This window comes from Tamandua tetradactyla (genome assembly GCF_023851605.1).
Source record: "Tamandua tetradactyla isolate mTamTet1 chromosome 18 unlocalized genomic scaffold, mTamTet1.pri SUPER_18_unloc_1, whole genome shotgun sequence".
NCBI lineage: Eukaryota > Metazoa > Chordata > Mammalia > Pilosa > Myrmecophagidae > Tamandua > Tamandua tetradactyla.
In genome coordinates this window covers 2,570,743-2,576,742 of record NW_027518250.1, presented here as the reverse complement: position 1 = coordinate 2,576,742, position 6,000 = coordinate 2,570,743, and positions in this window count along the sequence as shown.

Sequence of the window (6,000 nt, the reverse complement as noted above, 5' to 3'; positions counted from 1 at the left end):
TGGCCTGACACTGTCTCACTCAGCTGACCTCTGTGGCACGTCGTATTTGGGTAATGGAGGCCTCCAGTTTTGTACTTTTACAAAGTTGTTTGGGCTATTCTAGGTTGTTGATATTTCCTTATAAATTTCAGAACCAGTTTCTCAGTTTCCACAAATTTTCACAAGGAACCAACTCAGACTTTGAATGGTTTTGTCTTGAATCTCTAGATCCACGTGGGGAGAGCCCATCCAAGGTGTGGACATGGCAGTGTGGGAGTTCACAGCCAGGAGTGTGCAGACTCCACTCCCCCACTTGGCACCCTACCCACGCTGTTGGGCAGCCCACCCACTGCCAGTCTCTGGCAGACAGCTGGAGAGCTCTCTTGCAGGAGCTCACACCTCTGCCTGAGAACTTGTGTAGGGGTTTGTGCCGGTTTGAAAGGGCTTACGTCCTCTAGAAAAGCCATTTTTCATCCTAATCAATCTTGTGGAAGCAACCACTTCTTCTAATCCTTATTCAGTAGTATTGGTTGGAAATTTGATTAGGTTATGTCCAGATATGGGATTCACTCAATTCTGGGTTTTAAATTTCATTAGATGGAGATGCGTCTCCACCCATTCCATGTGAGACTTAGTCTATAAAGAGGAGACATTTTGGAGAGAGTTCCTTTTGAGAATGAGGAGAGAGCCAAAGAACCACAACAGAAGGATGAGAGAACTACAGAGTCCATCAGCCGGTGACCTTTGGAGGTGAAAAAGGAAAACGCCTCATGGGAAGCTTCAATAAGCAAGAGGCCTGGAGAGAAAACCAGCAGATGCTACCATGTTGGCCACGTGCCTTTCCAGCTGAGGGAGAAACCCTGAATGTACTGGCTGTGGTAGTTAGGTCCAGGTGTCAACTTGGCCAGGTGATGATGCCTAGCTTTGTTGCTGTGGACATGAGCCAATGGCATGTGAAGCTCATCTGTTGCTGATCACATCTGCAGTTGGCAACGAGGAGTGTCTGCTGCAATGAATGATGTTTCATCTAATTGGCTGGAAGCTTAAATAAGAGCACTCAATCCAAGCAGCTCAGCATACCTCATCTCAGCACTCACAGCTCAGCCCAGGCCTTTGGAGATGCAGAAAGGAATCACCCCAGGGAAAGCTGTTGGAACCCACTGGCCTGGAAAGAAGGCCAGCAGACATAACTGCCCCCTCCCTGCCCCCGCCCACCCCATGGCTACCTATGGAAGACAGAATCTCAGTCAAAAGTTAGCTGCCTTTCCTCTGAAGAACTATACCCTGCACTCCTTCCCTCTGCCCCAGCACCTGCACCCTAGCTCCTTCCCTCTGTCCCAGCACCTGAACCCAGTGTTTCTTCCCTCTGTCCTCAGTACCTGCACTCTCCCAGTCCAGGCTGCATGGAGCTGCATGGTGCACCAGGGGCTTCAGCCCCAAACTCAGGGCGCCTTAGTAATGAAAAGCATCTCAAGACAAACAAGACTGACTGGCATTCCATCATGCTGCTACAGGGTCCTGAACAACCACAAGCACCCACAACTCAGGTCCACCAGGCTGCCCAGGAGGCTCTGGCACAGGAGCAGATTTACAGGGCCCACAGCTTCTTCCTAGCTGTCTGCAGAGAGTGGGAGAGTCTTCTGGGCTCAGCATGCCCTCAAAAGACGTCAGGCCCTCCAGGGAAGGAGGCTTCTTGGCAGTGCCAAAGACATGCCCACCTGCTGGTCAGCAGAGCCAGGGCACTGGCTGTCCCAGGCCAAGCCACCAGCAACACCCCTGCAGGAAGCCGCAGTAGGGATGGCGTGGCCTGGACAGTGGAAGGAGCTGCCACACTGCAGGTTCTAGTCTGCCTCGGCTCAGCACAAACCCCCTAGGCTCCATGTCTCAGTTCAGCACAAACCCTACTTCCAGCTACGGGATCTGAGGGTCTCTCTGCAGTTGTTCGGCCCTGCCTGGAACAAGGCCTGGAAGAGAGGCCCAATGGACAGCCTGGCTTCAGGGTCACGACTGACCAATGTCGACACTTGCAATGGCCCCACGGCCCCTTTCTCCCATTCTCTCGACATTCCTAGGTCAGACAATCAGGAGAGAACACTTACGATGCTTCCTGGGGTGATGCCATGCTGCTGCAGCCGGAGAAGGTGACAAGAAATTATACGAAAATAAACTTGCCATTTCTACCTCATTCAGCCACTTGGAAGCCAGGGACCAGGGAAGTCACTGCCATGGCATCCTTCTATCGAAGTGCCAGCTTCAGGAAGGAGGGATGAGTCTTTTATGCTCCTCTGTAGGCTGCATGGTTTCATGTCTTGGAGGGGGCCAGGTGATCCCCTTGGAAGTCACAAACTCCTCAAACCCAGAGGCCGGGGAAGGACTCAACCGAATCATATCCATCGAGGTGCTCCCATCCGAAGGGCAACAGTAGGAAAGGTCCTCCAGGAGAGGTGCATGCTGAGACCAGAGGTGTGGTGACCCTCAGAAAGCCTGACCCCTGCCGGAGCTGCACTGATGCCAGACCCCAGTACTCCAGGCTAGGTAGGTGCCCATCTCTGTGGCAGGTGTGGACCCAGGTTTCAAGATGGGTGTCTCTGGGGAGAACTCCTCCCTGACCGCGGGGATCCCCAGGCTCAGCTCACCCCATGGAGAGTCCTCGAATGACCCATGAGGTTGGTTTGGGCTTGGTGTGCGGCACGGCAGGTTCTCAGCAGCCCTCCAGGGCACAGCAATTTCCTCTCTTTGACTCTCTTCTGGAAACAAAGCTAATGTTCTATGTCCCATGGTCAGAGGATAGAACTGGAAACTCTTACTCGCTGGTGATTCAATATGGAATCCATACAGAAATGTTCTTGGGGTGCTGATTCACCAAAGTTTGCAGGAGATCCAACACGTTGGACGTTGCAACACAGAAACCAAACGGTGCAGCCCCTGGCCCTGGGCCCACCCACTCAGAGGCCACAGCCTTCCTGATGGGTTGTGGTCTCTGGCTCTCCACCAGGACCCTGTGGGACAGTCATCCTCTTGGGCAGTCACGGGAAGGAATCAGGGCCTTGGGAGGCTGGCCGCCAGGCAGAGAGCAATCCCCAACTGGGACACAAAGCCTGCCCTCCTCCTGCAAGTCCTCCTCGGCTCCACAAGCCTTCCAGGATGCCTCCCTCCCAGGACAGGCCAATACCAAGCTCGGCACCTGGGGAGCTCACCAGCCCATGACTTGAGACAGCTACACCCCCAGGGCCCCCATCTGGCTCCTCGACCTGACTCACCTTTGAGCTCTATGCACGTGGACCCCTGCCTCCCTGCTGGGGGTAACAGGCACTCACATTTAATCCACAGATGGACTTCATGGGCCCTCCCATCCCCAGCACTGCTCGACCCCTGGGGACTCAGCCATCAAACCAAAGGCATTCGCTGAGCACAACGCCCCAGAAGGATGGAGGGGCTACAAGGGTGGCTCCAGATCCTTCACCCAGCAGCCTCCCTGACCACTGAACACCATGGCAGAGGCCACGTGGAGGTGGGGGGGGGGTGTCCAAGCACTTCCAGTGTGAAAGTGTCCCAGGGACAGCACAAGCATCGGCCCTGGGGTAGGAGCATGTAGGTTATTCCAAGAACTGCACAGCAGTCAGCAGTGTGGCTAGGACCAGGACCAAGGTGGGACCAGAGATGTTCTGGGAGAGGGGGCCCAGGCTGTGAGGACCCTGAAGGTATTATGCCATGGGCATTTTCTCAGGGAAATGAGAGGCACAAGAGACTCTCAGCTGGGGAGCAGAGGGCACGTCGGAGCTAACTGCTGCCAGGTGGGGAACAAGAGGGCCAGCATGGGGGCCAAAGGCTGTATGCAGTGCCATCTCAGTGACCAAACCACCCAGACCACATGGGTGCTGGGGTCTCTGCTCCAACTGCCCTTAAGCCTCAGCGGATCCCTGAAGCTCTACTTCGGACACAGACCCCGCTGCCCACCACTCCTCACGTTCACCATCGTCCTCCCCATGGGCCGGCAGTGAAGCCCACTGATGCAGTGGCTGAAAGCAAGTGAAGTGACACAGATCTCTCTCCAGTGCTCCTTGTAACAGATGAGAACTGGAGGGACAGACTCCTTGGGCTGCACAGACCTGGGCTCAGCAAACACAGGCCACCTGGAGGGGAGGGCAGGCAGCAGCAGCAGCTAACATTTAGATGCTGTCCACACCCAAGAACTGTCCACACGCAAGAACTGTTGACATGCAGTGCTGTCCACACCCGGCACTGTCCTGAGTAGCCAGCACTGTCCTAGTACTTGGCCCTGTCCATACCTGTGCTGTCCATACCCGATGATGTCCACACACCACACTGTCCTGAAAACCCAGCACTGTGCTGAGCACCCAGCACTGTCCACACCGTGCACTGTCCAGAGCACGCAATGTTGTCCACACCCCACACTGTACTGAGCACCCAGTACTGTTCACACCCCGTGCTGTCCTGAGCACCCAATGCTGTTCACACAGCACACTCTCCTAAGCACTCAGCACTGTTCTAGCACTTGGCCCTGTTCACACCTGGTGCTGTCCACAACTGGCGCTGCCCTGGGCAGGCCCACCACATGCATGGCCTCACCTAAGCCCACCCAAGCTGTGGCCGACAAAGCACAGTCACAGTGCCGAGCTCAGGGTCTCACCCTGAGGCCTGGCTGCCCTCCACGATCTGATGAGAAGCTACGCAAGGGAAGGTCCCAGTGAGTATCCGGAGGCTGGACTGAGCCCAGAGGGGACGGTGGCCCCAGGAGGACCCACTCAGCTCCGCAGACCCGGCCACGCAGGGTGCCCTGCCACACCCCACCTCCCCACCCCTTGGGTCCCTTCCCGCCTCAACACCCCCCCCCAGAAGATCTTCCTTTCTCCCAAATTGATCCTCCCAGCCTCATCTTCCTGAGGCTGAGCTGGCCATCCAGCATGGAGTCCTGTAGGGGAAACCTCCCTCCACGCCAGCCCATGAGTGCTGCCCCGTTCCCCACCACGGGGTGGCTGTGGGTGCTCTCAGGGGCCAGGGCTGATGGGCCTGCTCCCCTCCCCATCAGCAACCCCTGGCCTCTGCCCAGGGCCGGGACATCCTAGGCTCCCATCTGACCACATCGTCTCAACTAGGCCTTGGTGTACTGTCTGGACAGCTGCAGAAGCCCCCTGAACCCCCAAGTGCCGGGCTTCCCAGGGACATGCAGTTGGCAGGGGCCTGGCGAGTTCACAGGCCAGGGAGCCGAGTGGGGACCCTGGGCAGGTACCCACGAGGCAGCAACACTTGCCCAGTCACTTAAGGTGAGATGACCGGGACTTGGGGCCAGAGCACAGCTTTGGTGCAACCTCCTGGCAAAGTAGGGGCCAACAGCATGCAGGGCCCGGCCTTGGGGGGCTCAGGTGAGGGATAGAACCCTCATGTAAGGGTCCCCACCCCTGCTGCCTCTGAAGGGTCAACTTCATTCTGGGAACAGGCCAGGACTCTGACCCCTTTCATATTTGTGACATCCTTTACATACAAGACAAATGCATTTCAATTTCCTCTCTCAATTAATGGCCTATTCTCTGAATCAGACTCAGCTAAAAAACATTGCTCCACCACATTAGTCTTATAAAAATTCAATTTCACACCAATGTTTATAGCAGCGTTATTTACAATTGCAAAGAGATGGAAACAGCCAAAATCTCCATCAACAGAAGAGTGGCTAAACAAACTGTGGTATATACATACAATGGAATATTATGCAGCTTTAAGACAAGATAAACTTATGAACCATGTAATAACATGGATGGACCTAGAGAATATTATGCTGAGTGAATCCAGCCAAAAACTAAAGGACAAATACTGTATGGTCCCACTGATGTGAACGGACATTCGAGAATAAACTTGAAATATGTCATTGGTAACAGAGTTCAGCAGGAGTTAGAAACAGGGTAAGACAATGGGTAATTGAAGCTGAAGGGATACAGACTGTGCAACAGGACTAGATACAAAAACTCAAAAACGGACAGCACAATAATACCTAATTGTAAAGTA